At 52.1% G+C, this 12,789-nt stretch overlaps 18 non-coding genes across 18 annotated transcripts; 6 read left to right on the top strand and 12 right to left on the bottom strand.

Annotated features, from left to right (window-relative positions):
* Positions 1-180: 180 nt before the first annotated feature.
* TRNAE-CUC (transfer RNA glutamic acid (anticodon CUC)) lies at positions 181-252 on the bottom strand. Its single transcript has one exon. It is a non-coding gene; the product is annotated as a tRNA-Glu (tRNA).
* Positions 253-870: 618 nt separating this feature from the next.
* Positions 871-942, bottom strand: TRNAE-UUC (transfer RNA glutamic acid (anticodon UUC)). The gene has a single exon. It is a non-coding gene; the product is annotated as a tRNA-Glu (tRNA).
* A 243-nt stretch (positions 943-1,185) lies between these two features.
* Positions 1,186-1,268, top strand: TRNAL-UAA (transfer RNA leucine (anticodon UAA)). Its single transcript has one exon. It is a non-coding gene; the product is annotated as a tRNA-Leu (tRNA).
* A 1,094-nt stretch (positions 1,269-2,362) lies between these two features.
* Positions 2,363-2,434, bottom strand: TRNAE-CUC (transfer RNA glutamic acid (anticodon CUC)). The gene has a single exon. It is a non-coding gene; the product is annotated as a tRNA-Glu (tRNA).
* A 618-nt stretch (positions 2,435-3,052) lies between these two features.
* On the bottom strand, positions 3,053-3,124 carry TRNAE-UUC (transfer RNA glutamic acid (anticodon UUC)). The gene has a single exon. It is a non-coding gene; the product is annotated as a tRNA-Glu (tRNA).
* Positions 3,125-3,367: 243 nt separating this feature from the next.
* TRNAL-UAA (transfer RNA leucine (anticodon UAA)) lies at positions 3,368-3,450 on the top strand. The gene has a single exon. It is a non-coding gene; the product is annotated as a tRNA-Leu (tRNA).
* Positions 3,451-4,532: 1,082 nt separating this feature from the next.
* Positions 4,533-4,604, bottom strand: TRNAE-CUC (transfer RNA glutamic acid (anticodon CUC)). The gene has a single exon. It is a non-coding gene; the product is annotated as a tRNA-Glu (tRNA).
* Positions 4,605-5,222: 618 nt separating this feature from the next.
* Positions 5,223-5,294, bottom strand: TRNAE-UUC (transfer RNA glutamic acid (anticodon UUC)). Its single transcript has one exon. It is a non-coding gene; the product is annotated as a tRNA-Glu (tRNA).
* A 243-nt stretch (positions 5,295-5,537) lies between these two features.
* On the top strand, positions 5,538-5,620 carry TRNAL-UAA (transfer RNA leucine (anticodon UAA)). Its single transcript has one exon. It is a non-coding gene; the product is annotated as a tRNA-Leu (tRNA).
* Positions 5,621-6,702: 1,082 nt separating this feature from the next.
* Positions 6,703-6,774, bottom strand: TRNAE-CUC (transfer RNA glutamic acid (anticodon CUC)). The gene has a single exon. It is a non-coding gene; the product is annotated as a tRNA-Glu (tRNA).
* A 618-nt stretch (positions 6,775-7,392) lies between these two features.
* TRNAE-UUC (transfer RNA glutamic acid (anticodon UUC)) lies at positions 7,393-7,464 on the bottom strand. The gene has a single exon. It is a non-coding gene; the product is annotated as a tRNA-Glu (tRNA).
* Positions 7,465-7,707: 243 nt separating this feature from the next.
* On the top strand, positions 7,708-7,790 carry TRNAL-UAA (transfer RNA leucine (anticodon UAA)). Its single transcript has one exon. It is a non-coding gene; the product is annotated as a tRNA-Leu (tRNA).
* A 1,094-nt stretch (positions 7,791-8,884) lies between these two features.
* TRNAE-CUC (transfer RNA glutamic acid (anticodon CUC)) lies at positions 8,885-8,956 on the bottom strand. Its single transcript has one exon. It is a non-coding gene; the product is annotated as a tRNA-Glu (tRNA).
* Positions 8,957-9,574: 618 nt separating this feature from the next.
* On the bottom strand, positions 9,575-9,646 carry TRNAE-UUC (transfer RNA glutamic acid (anticodon UUC)). Its single transcript has one exon. It is a non-coding gene; the product is annotated as a tRNA-Glu (tRNA).
* A 243-nt stretch (positions 9,647-9,889) lies between these two features.
* TRNAL-UAA (transfer RNA leucine (anticodon UAA)) lies at positions 9,890-9,972 on the top strand. The gene has a single exon. It is a non-coding gene; the product is annotated as a tRNA-Leu (tRNA).
* A 1,094-nt stretch (positions 9,973-11,066) lies between these two features.
* On the bottom strand, positions 11,067-11,138 carry TRNAE-CUC (transfer RNA glutamic acid (anticodon CUC)). Its single transcript has one exon. It is a non-coding gene; the product is annotated as a tRNA-Glu (tRNA).
* A 618-nt stretch (positions 11,139-11,756) lies between these two features.
* On the bottom strand, positions 11,757-11,828 carry TRNAE-UUC (transfer RNA glutamic acid (anticodon UUC)). Its single transcript has one exon. It is a non-coding gene; the product is annotated as a tRNA-Glu (tRNA).
* Positions 11,829-12,071: 243 nt separating this feature from the next.
* TRNAL-UAA (transfer RNA leucine (anticodon UAA)) lies at positions 12,072-12,154 on the top strand. The gene has a single exon. It is a non-coding gene; the product is annotated as a tRNA-Leu (tRNA).
* The last annotated feature ends 635 nt before the right edge of the window (positions 12,155-12,789 follow it).

The following is a 12,789-nucleotide window of genomic DNA, read 5'->3' as shown; positions in this document are numbered from 1 at the left end:
CTCACTTGCTCAAGAGCCTTGCCTCCCACCATGGGAAGCAGCTCTAAAGGAACCTTGCGAAAATCATATTTTGAGCGATACTGCGTCATGCTAGGCAAATTGTGAGTCAGAAAAGCAACTTCATTTTGAGAAGCCCTGACCTACGGGAAGGAAAAGCTTTCAAGGTCAGAAGAGGGACTTTTCCCTGACCGGGAATCGAACCCGGGCCGCGGCGGTGAGAGCGCCGAATCCTAACCACTAGACCACCAGGGAGCCCAGAGCCGTGCAGCAAAAGTTCATACACTGCTCTCCGAGTGACAAAGCTCATGGGGGCTGAAAACATATTTTATTCTACAGCAAATATGAATCGGAACTTAATCCTCATGATGCCACCAGACTGCCTGTCACTTCCAGGCACAGGCCATCCTCTCCCCCTTGCTACTGAACCGATGAATTCCTGCACAATCAGGATCCCCGGGAAAACACAAGAGGGACACCTAGTGGCTGCTGATGGCGCACAGACAGCTGGTACACCTTCTCTCACCTATCTCGTTATTCAGCTTGCTGGAAGAATACATTGCGCTTAAGCGATTCAAGAGTGCAAAGGAGAAGAGTGCTCCAAAGTAGATGTATGCATCACAGCAGGGTTTTCCAGCAATTTACCTTTCTGTTGAGCTGGTACTGCACTTCACGCCAACATAGAGCACCTGACTGGGTGGGGGACTGCGTGCGCACAAAGGTGGCTTAGGTCAATGGGGGCAAAGCAACCTGGGGCACAGGAGAACAAGCCCCATTCCTCCGCTTTCATCTATTGGGAGGGGTGCCTTTTTAAAGACCTTCTTTTAAAAAAGATACACAGACAAATTAAGCAATCTATGCTTTAGAGGGATCTTCCCTGACCGGGAATCGAACCCGGGCCGCGGCGGTGAAAGCGCCGAATCCTAGCCACTAGACCACCAGGGAGTAGATGCTCTAGTGTGCCTGCCTTGCTCACCCCCTTATTGTGACTAAGCTAACTCCAATATAAAAATTAACGGTAAGGTCCGAGTGGGAGAAAGTTAGGTGTCACACAGTGTGTTTGTTATAAGCAATTACTTTTAACCTCCTGCAAAAGCCTTTTAACTCTGCAATCACCTCTTGCTGGACAGCTGGTGCTACAGCAGCAAGCATAAAAAGGGAGTTGAAGAAAGTAAATCCTTGGGTCTCACCAGGGTGGCCGAGTGGTTAAGGCGTTGGACTTAAGATCCAATGGACGTTTGTCCGCATGGGTTCGAGCCCCATTCCTGGTATGGGTTTTCAGCAGGTTTGTAGGAACGTGCAGATGCTTTTGAAAAGCATTTTCCTCCGCCCTCCTCGGCCTCCCACTGCCCCTCCCCAACAGTCCCCATTCAAGCCTCAGGTGTGGAGTCTGCTGCTACTCTTCTACCAGCATGGATGCTTCCCAGAGCAATGAAGTGCCATCTACACAGAGCCCCTGCCTAGAGAAATACACCTCCTATGTCTTTTTCCACTATAGGGAGCAGGAGAAACTGATTGCTTCCTGGGCAACATGGGTCTGCCACTAGAATTTGCAGATTTCTCCCCTTTTTTTGATTTACGCCTACAGGCTCTCCCTTCCCAGTGGAGCAGGATCTGCTGATGCAGGCCCGGCTGGCTCAAACGTGCAAAGGGTTCTCCACAGGCCTCTGGGAAAGAAATTGAGCAGAGTTTCCTGCCCCGCCTCCTCTCGCCTTCCGAACGGGCTTCCAAACGGGCAATGCCCTGACGGGTCCCCCACAACCTATCCTGCCCATGCCCACACCCCTGTATATGAGGGTGACCCATGTCCCTCACCCTCCATGCTCGAATGGAAGGCCTGTGTGTCCTGAGGGGAGCACCAGACAGGCATCTCTCAGGCCAGGCAGACACCTGCAGTACCTGTTAAGCTCCAAAGCCTGTACATTCCCAAGATGCAACACGTCACTATGCAAATCAGGCAGCCCTTGCCACACCCTCCCCGCCTCTGGCCTCTGCCGCTTTCCGTACGTGCAGCTCAGCTTTTTCTTACCCAGAGGCAGACTTCCGTTTTAGCAAACAGGTGGGTTGCAGTGGGTCCAGGACGCCATTTGGAGACAAAGCCTGCGGCCCAGTCAAAGGAGGACTACCTGCCAGAGGCCATGGGGTCAGAAGCCTACAAAAGGAAGCGCGCCTCGGAATACAGGATCTCACTTGCTCAAGAGCCTTGCCTCCCACCATGGGAAGCAGCTCTAAAGGAACCTTGCGAAAATCATATTTTGAGCGATACTGCGTCATGCTAGGCAAATTGTGAGTCAGAAAAGCAACTTCATTTTGAGAAGCCCTGACCTACGGGAAGGAAAAGCTTTCAAGGTCAGAAGAGGGACTTTTCCCTGACCGGGAATCGAACCCGGGCCGCGGCGGTGAGAGCGCCGAATCCTAACCACTAGACCACCAGGGAGCCCAGAGCCGTGCAGCAAAAGTTCATACACTGCTCTCCGAGTGACAAAGCTCATGGGGGCTGAAAACATATTTTATTCTACAGCAAATATGAATCGGAACTTAATCCTCATGATGCCACCAGACTGCCTGTCACTTCCAGGCACAGGCCATCCTCTCCCCCTTGCTACTGAACCGATGAATTCCTGCACAATCAGGATCCCCGGGAAAACCCAAGAGGGACACCTAGTGGCTGCTGATGGCGCACAGACAGCTGGTACACCTTCTCTCACCTATCTCGTTATTCAGCTTGCTGGAAGAATACATTGCGCTTAAGCGATTCAAGAGTGCAAAGGAGAAGAGTGCTCCAAAGTAGATGTATGCATCACAGCAGGGTTTTCCAGCAATTTACCTTTCTGTTGAGCTGGTACTGCACTTCACGCCAACATAGAGCACCTGACTGGGTGGGGGACTGCGTGCGCACAAAGGTGGCTTAGGTCAATGGGGGCAAAGCAACCTGGGGCACAGGAGAACAAGCCCCATTCCTCCGCTTTCATCTATTGGGAGGGGTGCCTTTTTAAAGACCTTCTTTTAAAAAAGATACACAGACAAATTAAGCAATCTATGCTTTAGAGGGATCTTCCCTGACCGGGAATCGAACCCGGGCCGCGGCGGTGAAAGCGCCGAATCCTAGCCACTAGACCACCAGGGAGTAGATGCTCTAGTGTGCCTGCCTTGCTCACCCCCTTATTGTGACTAAGCTAACTCCAATATAAAAATTAACGGTAAGGTCCGAGTGGGAGAAAGTTAGGTGTCACACAGTGTGTTTGTTATAAGCAATTACTTTTAACCTCCTGCAAAAGCCTTTTAACTCTGCAATCACCTCTTGCTGGACAGCTGGTGCTACAGTAGCAAGCATAAAAAGGGAGTTGAAGAAAGTAAATCCTTGGGTCTCACCAGGGTGGCCGAGTGGTTAAGGCGTTGGACTTAAGATCCAATGGACGTTTGTCCGCATGGGTTCGAGCCCCATTCCTGGTATGGGTTTTCAGCAGGTTTGTAGGAACGTGCAGATGCTTTTGAAAAGCATTTTCCTCCGCCCTCCTCGGCCTCCCACTGCCCCTCCCCAACGGTCCCCATTCAAGCCTCAGGTGTGGAGTCTGCTGCTACTCTTCTACCAGCATGGATGCTTCCCAGAGCAATGAAGTGCCATCTACACAGAGCCCCTGCCTAGAGAAATACACCTCCTATGTCTTTTTCCACTATAGGGAGCAGGAGAAACTGATTGCTTCCTGGGCAACATGGGTCTGCCACTAGAATTTGCAGATTTCTCCCCTTTTTTTGATTTACGCCTACAGGCTCTCCCTTCCCAGTGGAGCAGGATCTGCTGATGCAGGCCCGGCTGGCTCAAACGTGCAAAGGGTTCTCCACAGGCCTCTGGGAAAGAAATTGAGCAGAGTTTCCTGCCCCGCCTCCTCTCGCCTTCCGAACGGGCAATGCCCTGACGGGTCCCCCACAACCTATCCTGCCCATGCCCACACCCCTGTATATGAGGGTGACCCATGTCCCTCACCCTCCATGCTCGAATGGAAGGCCTGTGTGTCCTGAGGGGAGCACCAGACAGGCATCTCTCAGGCCAGGCAGACACCTGCAGTACCTGTTAAGCTCCAAAGCCTGTACATTCCCAAGATGCAACACGTCACTATGCAAATCAGGCAGCCCTTGCCACACCCTCCCCGCCTCTGGCCTCTGCCGCTTTCCGTACGTGCAGCTCAGCTTTTTCTTACCCAGAGGCAGACTTCCGTTTTAGCAAACAGGTGGGTTGCAGTGGGTCCAGGACGCCATTTGGAGACAAAGCCTGCGGCCCAGTCAAAGGAGGACTACCTGCCAGAGGCCATGGGGTCAGAAGCCTACAAAAGGAAGCGCGCCTCGGAATACAGGATCTCACTTGCTCAAGAGCCTTGCCTCCCACCATGGGAAGCAGCTCTAAAGGAACCTTGCGAAAATCATATTTTGAGCGATACTGCGTCATGCTAGGCAAATTGTGAGTCAGAAAAGCAACTTCATTTTGAGAAGCCCTGACCTACGGGAAGGAAAAGCTTTCAAGGTCAGAAGAGGGACTTTTCCCTGACCGGGAATCGAACCCGGGCCGCGGCGGTGAGAGCGCCGAATCCTAACCACTAGACCACCAGGGAGCCCAGAGCCGTGCAGCAAAAGTTCATACACTGCTCTCCGAGTGACAAAGCTCATGGGGGCTGAAAACATATTTTATTCTACAGCAAATATGAATCGGAACTTAATCCTCATGATGCCACCAGACTGCCTGTCACTTCCAGGCACAGGCCATCCTCTCCCCCTTGCTACTGAACCGATGAATTCCTGCACAATCAGGATCCCCGGGAAAACCCAAGAGGGACACCTAGTGGCTGCTGATGGCGCACAGACAGCTGGTACACCTTCTCTCACCTATCTCGTTATTCAGCTTGCTGGAAGAATACATTGCGCTTAAGCGATTCAAGAGTGCAAAGGAGAAGAGTGCTCCAAAGTAGATGTATGCATCACAGCAGGGTTTTCCAGCAATTTACCTTTCTGTTGAGCTGGTACTGCACTTCACGCCAACATAGAGCACCTGACTGGGTGGGGGACTGCGTGCGCACAAAGGTGGCTTAGGTCAATGGGGGCAAAGCAACCTGGGGCACAGGAGAACAAGCCCCATTCCTCCGCTTTCATCTATTGGGAGGGGTGCCTTTTTAAAGACCTTCTTTTAAAAAAGATACACAGACAAATTAAGCAATCTATGCTTTAGAGGGATCTTCCCTGACCGGGAATCGAACCCGGGCCGCGGCGGTGAAAGCGCCGAATCCTAGCCACTAGACCACCAGGGAGTAGATGCTCTAGTGTGCCTGCCTTGCTCACCCCCTTATTGTGACTAAGCTAACTCCAATATAAAAATTAACGGTAAGGTCCGAGTGGGAGAAAGTTAGGTGTCACACAGTGTGTTTGTTATAAGCAATTACTTTTAACCTCCTGCAAAAGCCTTTTAACTCTGCAATCACCTCTTGCTGGACAGCTGGTGCTACAGTAGCAAGCATAAAAAGGGAGTTGAAGAAAGTAAATCCTTGGGTCTCACCAGGGTGGCCGAGTGGTTAAGGCGTTGGACTTAAGATCCAATGGACGTTTGTCCGCATGGGTTCGAGCCCCATTCCTGGTATGGGTTTTCAGCAGGTTTGTAGGAACGTGCAGATGCTTTTGAAAAGCATTTTCCTCCGCCCTCCTCGGCCTCCCACTGCCCCTCCCCAACGGTCCCCATTCAAGCCTCAGGTGTGGAGTCTGCTGCTACTCTTCTACCAGCATGGATGCTTCCCAGAGCAATGAAGTGCCATCTACACAGAGCCCCTGCCTAGAGAAATACACCTCCTATGTCTTTTTCCACTATAGGGAGCAGGAGAAACTGATTGCTTCCTGGGCAACATGGGTCTGCCACTAGAATTTGCAGATTTCTCCCCTTTTTTTGATTTACGCCTACAGGCTCTCCCTTCCCAGTGGAGCAGGATCTGCTGATGCAGGCCCGGCTGGCTCAAACGTGCAAAGGGTTCTCCACAGGCCTCTGGGAAAGAAATTGAGCAGAGTTTCCTGCCCCGCCTCCTCTCGCCTTCCGAACGGGCAATGCCCTGACGGGTCCCCCACAACCTATCCTGCCCATGCCCACACCCCTGTATATGAGGGTGACCCATGTCCCTCACCCTCCATGCTCGAATGGAAGGCCTGTGTGTCCTGAGGGGAGCACCAGACAGGCATCTCTCAGGCCAGGCAGACACCTGCAGTACCTGTTAAGCTCCAAAGCCTGTACATTCCCAAGATGCAACACGTCACTATGCAAATCAGGCAGCCCTTGCCACACCCTCCCCGCCTCTGGCCTCTGCCGCTTTCCGTACGTGCAGCTCAGCTTTTTCTTACCCAGAGGCAGACTTCCGTTTTAGCAAACAGGTGGGTTGCAGTGGGTCCAGGACGCCATTTGGAGACAAAGCCTGCGGCCCAGTCAAAGGAGGACTACCTGCCACAGGCCATGGGGTCAGAAGCCTACAAAAGGAAGCGCGCCTCGGAATACAGGATCTCACTTGCTCAAGAGCCTTGCCTCCCACCATGGGAAGCAGCTCTAAAGGAACCTTGCGAAAATCATATTTTGAGCGATACTGCGTCATGCTAGGCAAATTGTGAGTCAGAAAAGCAACTTCATTTTGAGAAGCCCTGACCTACGGGAAGGAAAAGCTTTCAAGGTCAGAAGAGGGACTTTTCCCTGACCGGGAATCGAACCCGGGCCGCGGCGGTGAGAGCGCCGAATCCTAACCACTAGACCACCAGGGAGCCCAGAGCCGTGCAGCAAAAGTTCATACACTGCTCTCCGAGTGACAAAGCTCATGGGGGCTGAAAACATATTTTATTCTACAGCAAATATGAATCGGAACTTAATCCTCATGATGCCACCAGACTGCCTGTCACTTCCAGGCACAGGCCATCCTCTCCCCCTTGCTACTGAACCGATGAATTCCTGCACAATCAGGATCCCCGGGAAAACCCAAGAGGGACACCTAGTGGCTGCTGATGGCGCACAGACAGCTGGTACACCTTCTCTCACCTATCTCGTTATTCAGCTTGCTGGAAGAATACATTGCGCTTAAGCGATTCAAGAGTGCAAAGGAGAAGAGTGCTCCAAAGTAGATGTATGCATCACAGCAGGGTTTTCCAGCAATTTACCTTTCTGTTGAGCTGGTACTGCACTTCACGCCAACATAGAGCACCTGACTGGGTGGGGGACTGCGTGCGCACAAAGGTGGCTTAGGTCAATGGGGGCAAAGCAACCTGGGGCACAGGAGAACAAGCCCAATTCCTCCGCTTTCATCTATTGGGAGGGGTGCCTTTTTAAAGACCTTCTTTTAAAAAAGATACACAGACAAATTAAGCAATCTATGCTTTAGAGGGATCTTCCCTGACCGGGAATCGAACCCGGGCCACGGCGGTGAAAGCGCCGAATCCTAGCCACTAGACCACCAGGGAGTAGATGCTCTAGTGTGCCTGCCTTGCTCACCCCCTTATTGTGACTAAGCTAACTCCAATATAAAAATTAACGGTAAGGTCCGAGTGGGAGAAAGTTAGGTGTCACACAGTGTGTTTGTTATAAGCAATTACTTTTAACCTCCTGCAAAAGCCTTTTAACTCTGCAATCACCTCTTGCTGGACAGCTGGTGCTACAGCAGCAAGCATAAAAAGGGAGTTGAAGAAAGTAAATCCTTGGGTCTCACCAGGGTGGCCGAGTGGTTAAGGCGTTGGACTTAAGATCCAATGGACGTTTGTCCGCATGGGTTCGAGCCCCATTCCTGGTATGGGTTTTCAGCAGGTTTGTAGGAACGTGCAGATGCTTTTGAAAAGCATTTTCCTCCGCCCTCCTCGGCCTCCCACTGCCCCTCCCCAACAGTCCCCATTCAAGCCTCAGGTGTGGAGTCTGCTGCTACTCTTCTACCAGCATGGATGCTTCCCAGAGCAATGAAGTGCCATCTACACAGAGCCCCTGCCTAGAGAAATACACCTCCTATGTCTTTTTCCACTATAGGGAGCAGGAGAAACTGATTGCTTCCTGGGCAACATGGGTCTGCCACTAGAATTTGCAGATTTCTCCCCTTTTTTTGATTTACGCCTACAGGCTCTCCCTTCCCAGTGGAGCAGGATCTGCTGATGCAGGCCCGGCTGGCTCAAACGTGCAAAGGGTTCTCCACAGGCCTCTGGGAAAGAAATTGAGCAGAGTTTCCTGCCCCGCCTCCTCTCGCCTTCCGAACGGGCTTCCAAACGGGCAATGCCCTGACGGGTCCCCCACAACCTATCCTGCCCATGCCCACACCCCTGTATATGAGGGTGACCCATGTCCCTCACCCTCCATGCTCGAATGGAAGGCCTGTGTGTCCTGAGGGGAGCACCAGACAGGCATCTCTCAGGCCAGGCAGACACCTGCAGTACCTGTTAAGCTCCAAAGCCTGTACATTCCCAAGATGCAACACGTCACTATGCAAATCAGGCAGCCCTTGCCACACCCTCCCCGCCTCTGGCCTCTGCCGCTTTCCGTACGTGCAGCTCAGCTTTTTCTTACCCAGAGGCAGACTTCCGTTTTAGCAAACAGGTGGGTTGCAGTGGGTCCAGGACGCCATTTGGAGACAAAGCCTGCGGCCCAGTCAAAGGAGGACTACCTGCCACAGGCCATGGGGTCAGAAGCCTACAAAAGGAAGCGCGCCTCGGAATACAGGATCTCACTTGCTCAAGAGCCTTGCCTCCCACCATGGGAAGCAGCTCTAAAGGAACCTTGCGAAAATCATATTTTGAGCGATACTGCGTCATGCTAGGCAAATTGTGAGTCAGAAAAGCAACTTCATTTTGAGAAGCCCTGACCTACGGGAAGGAAAAGCTTTCAAGGTCAGAAGAGGGACTTTTCCCTGACCGGGAATCGAACCCGGGCCGCGGCGGTGAGAGCGCCGAATCCTAACCACTAGACCACCAGGGAGCCCAGAGCCGTGCAGCAAAAGTTCATACACTGCTCTCCGAGTGACAAAGCTCATGGGGGCTGAAAACATATTTTATTCTACAGCAAATATGAATCGGAACTTAATCCTCATGATGCCACCAGACTGCCTGTCACTTCCAGGCACAGGCCATCCTCTCCCCCTTGCTACTGAACCGATGAATTCCTGCACAATCAGGATCCCCGGGAAAACCCAAGAGGGACACCTAGTGGCTGCTGATGGCGCACAGACAGCTGGTACACCTTCTCTCACCTATCTCGTTATTCAGCTTGCTGGAAGAATACATTGCGCTTAAGCGATTCAAGAGTGCAAAGGAGAAGAGTGCTCCAAAGTAGATGTATGCATCACAGCAGGGTTTTCCAGCAATTTACCTTTCTGTTGAGCTGGTACTGCACTTCACGCCAACATAGAGCACCTGACTGGGTGGGGGACTGCGTGCGCACAAAGGTGGCTTAGGTCAATGGGGGCAAAGCAACCTGGGGCACAGGAGAACAAGCCCAATTCCTCCGCTTTCATCTATTGGGAGGGGTGCCTTTTTAAAGACCTTCTTTTAAAAAAGATACACAGACAAATTAAGCAATCTATGCTTTAGAGGGATCTTCCCTGACCGGGAATCGAACCCGGGCCACGGCGGTGAAAGCGCCGAATCCTAGCCACTAGACCACCAGGGAGTAGATGCTCTAGTGTGCCTGCCTTGCTCACCCCCTTATTGTGACTAAGCTAACTCCAATATAAAAATTAACGGTAAGGTCCGAGTGGGAGAAAGTTAGGTGTCACACAGTGTGTTTGTTATAAGCAATTACTTTTAACCTCCTGCAAAAGCCTTTTAACTCTGCAATCACCTCTTGCTGGACAGCTGGTGCTACAGCAGCAAGCATAAAAAGGGAGTTGAAGAAAGTAAATCCTTGGGTCTCACCAGGGTGGCCGAGTGGTTAAGGCGTTGGACTTAAGATCCAATGGACGTTTGTCCGCATGGGTTCGAGCCCCATTCCTGGTATGGGTTTTCAGCAGGTTTGTAGGAACGTGCAGATGCTTTTGAAAAGCATTTTCCTCCGCCCTCCTCGGCCTCCCACTGCCCCTCCCCAACAGTCCCCATTCAAGCCTCAGGTGTGGAGTCTGCTGCTACTCTTCTACCAGCATGGATGCTTCCCAGAGCAATGAAGTGCCATCTACACAGAGCCCCTGCCTAGAGAAATACACCTCCTATGTCTTTTTCCACTATAGGGAGCAGGAGAAACTGATTGCTTCCTGGGCAACATGGGTCTGCCACTAGAATTTGCAGATTTCTCCCCTTTTTTTGATTTACGCCTACAGGCTCTCCCTTCCCAGTGGAGCAGGATCTGCTGATGCAGGCCCGGCTGGCTCAAACGTGCAAAGGGTTCTCCACAGGCCTCTGGGAAAGAAATTGAGCAGAGTTTCCTGCCCCGCCTCCTCTCGCCTTCCGAACGGGCTTCCAAACGGGCAATGCCCTGACGGGTCCCCCACAACCTATCCTGCCCATGCCCACACCCCTGTATATGAGGGTGACCCATGTCCCTCACCCTCCATGCTCGAATGGAAGGCCTGTGTGTCCTGAGGGGAGCACCAGACAGGCATCTCTCAGGCCAGGCAGACACCTGCAGTACCTGTTAAGCTCCAAAGCCTGTACATTCCCAAGATGCAACAGGTCACTATGCAAATCAGGCAGCCCTTGCCACACCCTCCCCGCCTCTGGCCTCTGCCGCTTTCCGTACGTGCAGCTCAGCTTTTTCTTACCCAGAGGCAGACTTCCGTTTTAGCAAACAGGTGGGTTGCAGTGGGTCCAGGACGCCATTTGGAGACAAAGCCTGCGGCCCAGTCAAAGGAGGACTACCTGCCACAGGCCATGGGGTCAGAAGCCTACAAAAGGAAGCGCGCCTCGGAATACAGGATCTCACTTGCTCAAGAGCCTTGCCTCCCACCATGGGAAGCAGCTCTAAAGGAACCTTGCGAAAATCATATTTTGAGCGATACTGCGTCATGCTAGGCAAATTGTGAGTCAGAAAAGCAACTTCATTTTGAGAAGCCCTGACCTACGGGAAGGAAAAGCTTTCAAGGTCAGAAGAGGGACTTTTCCCTGACCGGGAATCGAACCCGGGCCGCGGCGGTGAGAGCGCCGAATCCTAACCACTAGACCACCAGGGAGCCCAGAGCCGTGCAGCAAAAGTTCATACACTGCTCTCCGAGTGACAAAGCTCATGGGGGCTGAAAACATATTTTATTCTACAGCAAATATGAATCGGAACTTAATCCTCATGATGCCACCAGACTGCCTGTCACTTCCAGGCACAGGCCATCCTCTCCCCCTTGCTACTGAACCGATGAATTCCTGCACAATCAGGATCCCCGGGAAAACCCAAGAGGGACACCTAGTGGCTGCTGATGGCGCACAGACAGCTGGTACGCCTTCTCTCACCTATCTCGTTATTCAGCTTGCTGGAAGAATACATTGCGCTTAAGCGATTCAAGAGTGCAAAGGAGAAGAGTGCTCCAAAGTAGATGTATGCATCACAGCAGGGTTTTCCAGCAATTTACCTTTCTGTTGAGCTGGTACTGCACTTCACGCCAACATAGAGCACCTGACTGGGTGGGGGACTGCGTGCGCACAAAGGTGGCTTAGGTCAATGGGGGCAAAGCAACCTGGGGCACAGGAGAACAAGCCCAATTCCTCCGCTTTCATCTATTGGGAGGGGTGCCTTTTTAAAGACCTTCTTTTAAAAAAGATACACAGACAAATTAAGCAATCTATGCTTTAGAGGGATCTTCCCTGACCGGGAATCGAACCCGGCCCGCGGCGGTGAAAGCGCCGAATCCTAGCCACTAGACCACCAGGGAGTAGATGCTCTAGTGTAACTGCCTTGCTCACCCCCTTATTGTGACTAAGCTAACTCCAATATAAAAATTAACGGTAAGGTCCGAGTGGGAGAAAGTTAGGTGTCACACAGTGTGTTTGTTATAAGCAATTACTTTTAACCTCCTGCAAAAGCCTTTTAACTCTGCAATCACCTCTTGCTGGACAGCTGGTGCTACAGTAGCAAGCATAAAAAGGGAGTTGAAGAAAGTAAATCCTTGGGTCTCACCAGGGTGGCCGAGTGGTTAAGGCGTTGGACTTAAGATCCAATGGACGTTTGTCCGCATGGGTTCGAGCCCCATTCCTGGTATGGGTTTTCAGCAGGTTTGTAGGAACGTGCAGATGCTTTTGAAAAGCATTTTCCTCCGCCCTCCTCGGCCTCCCACTGCCCCTCCCCAACGGTCCCCATTCAAGCCTCAGGTGTGGAGTCTGCTGCTACTCTTCTACCAGCATGGATGCTTCCCAGAGCAATGAAGTGCCATCTACACAGAGCCCCTGCCTAGAGAAATACACCTCCTATGTCTTTTTCCACTATAGGGAGCAGGAGAAACTGATTGCTTCCTGGGCAACATGGGTCTGCCACTAGAATTTGCAGATTTCTCCCCTTTTTTTGATTTACGCCTACAGGCTCTCCCTTCCCAGTGGAGCAGGATCTGCTGATGCAGGCCCGGCTGGCTCAAACGTGCAAAGGGTTCTCCACAGGCCTCTGGGAAAGAAATTGAGCAGAGTTTCCTGCCCCGCCTCCTCTCGCCTTCCGAACGGGCAATGCCCTGACGGGTCCCCCACAACCTATCCTGCCCATGCCCACACCCCTGTATATGAGGGTGACCCATGTCCCTCACCCTCCATGCTCGAATGGAAGGCCTGTGTGTCCTGAGGGGAGCACCAGACAGGCATCTCTCAGGCCAGGCAGACACCTGCAGTACCTGTTAAGCTCCAAAGCCT

This window comes from Lissotriton vulgaris, chromosome 4_1 (assembly GCF_964263255.1).
Source record: "Lissotriton vulgaris chromosome 4_1, aLisVul1.2, whole genome shotgun sequence".
Classification (NCBI taxonomy): Eukaryota; Metazoa; Chordata; class Amphibia; order Caudata; family Salamandridae; genus Lissotriton; species Lissotriton vulgaris.
Note: the sequence above shows the minus strand (reverse complement) of the source record. Positions and strands in the feature narration are given on the sequence as shown.